Source organism: Lithobates pipiens, unplaced genomic scaffold, assembly GCF_037356315.1.
Source record: "Lithobates pipiens isolate NorthernLeopardFrog02 unplaced genomic scaffold, aLitPip1_a1.2 Scaffold_23, whole genome shotgun sequence".
Lineage (NCBI taxonomy): Eukaryota > Metazoa > Chordata > Amphibia > Anura > Ranidae > Lithobates > Lithobates pipiens.
The window spans coordinates 305,785,433-305,787,012 of NW_027507785.1; the positions used below are offsets into that span (position 1 = coordinate 305,785,433).

General features: G+C 46.1%; 2 non-coding genes across 2 annotated transcripts; both read left to right on the forward strand.

The window, feature by feature from the left end:
- The first annotated feature begins 667 nt into the window (after window positions 1-667).
- On the forward strand, window positions 668-739 carry TRNAA-UGC (transfer RNA alanine (anticodon UGC)). Its single transcript has one exon. It is a non-coding gene; the product is annotated as a tRNA-Ala (tRNA).
- Window positions 740-1,193: 454 nt separating this feature from the next.
- Window positions 1,194-1,265, forward strand: TRNAA-CGC (transfer RNA alanine (anticodon CGC)). Its single transcript has one exon. It is a non-coding gene; the product is annotated as a tRNA-Ala (tRNA).
- The last annotated feature ends 315 nt before the right edge of the window (window positions 1,266-1,580 follow it).

Genomic DNA, 1,580 nt, shown 5'->3' on the forward strand with positions numbered 1-1,580 from the left:
CTGCATTCATGGCAATACGGAGGAGGCTGCATTCATGACAATACGCTGGGGGCTGCATTTATGGCAATACGCTGGGGGCTGCATTCATGACAATACGCTGGGGGCTGCATTTATGGCAATACGCTGGGGGGCTGCATTCATGGCAATACGCTGGGGGCTGAATTCATGGCAATACGCTGGGGGCTGAATTCATGGCAATACGCTGGGGGCTGAATTCATGGCAATACGCTGGGGGCTGAATTCATGGCAATACGCTGGGGGCTGAATTCATGGCAATACGCTGGGGGCTGCAGATGGGCACTGACCCTTATTTTGCTTCACATGTCTTTATTTAAAATGTAAGATTTTTTTTTTTTTTCCTGAGACTTCCTTTTTAAAGTTAAGGTGTGTGGTATAAGCCGATTAAATACAGTATATCCAAATAACACACCCGAGCTCATATGTTCACCACACACAGCACAAAGGCAAGAGAATTCTTGTTGGGCCGTGTATTAGTGCTCGGATGAACACACTTAGACTGCATTTTAATGGTTTAAAGAATGTCAAGCAAAATAATCGGCCCTCGAGCATGTTCACTTCATCAAATCTGGCCCTCTTTGAAAAAAGTTTGGACACCCCTGGTTTAGAGCTTTGTGGCGAAAAAGGCACAAGCACTAGCACAAGGTTAGGGGATGTAGCTCAGTGGTAGAGCGTACGCTTTGCATGTGTGAGGCCCCGGTTTCAATCTCTGGCATCTCCACCTACTGTACTCCAAGGGAAGCGGCTGCCCCTCATCTGCTGCAACCCAGGCATGTGCAGATACCTGGGAATCATTAGGCCAAAACAACTCTTACATAAACATGCCTGGCTACACCCTCCAAAGTCATTAGCATGTAAGGGTAGCAGAGACAACCAGGAGCTCTTCCCTTTGTTCCTCTCTATCTGCATTTTCAACTCACAAGGATCAAAGGTCTGTTTCAGAGCAGTAAGGGGGATGTAGCTCAGTGGCACACTAAACATGTGTGAGGTCCTGGGTTCAACCCCCGGCATCTCCATTCTTTATCTTAAAACCAAGTCTAGTTACCATGTAGCGCATGTTGAGTGGCCTAATTATCCCCACAAAGTGCAAAATCCTACTGAGAACTTCTCTTTAAAGTCAAACTTCACCCCCCCCCCCCCCCCAAAAAAAAGGCACAGACTCACACAAGCAAGATGGGGATGTAGCTCAGTGGTAGAGTGTGCGCTTCGCATGTGTGAGGTCCTGGGTTCAATCCCCAGCATCTCCATTCTTTATCTTAAAACAGAGTCTAGTATCTATGCAGCGCATGCTGACTTGACTAATTATCCCCACAAAGTGCAAAATCCTGCTGAGAACTTTTCTCTAAAGTCAAACTTCCTCTCCCCAAAAAAAAAAAAAAAAAAGGCACAGAAGCACAAGAGCAAGATGGGGATGTATCTCCCCCCCCCATATATAAATGATTGGTGCAGGTGTTGCCACTTTACATCCCAACTCCCTCTAAAACATTTCATTTTCTTTTGGATTCTGAGCAGAGAAGTACTATTGGAAATCTGTCCAATGGGGACACAGACAAAAATACGTT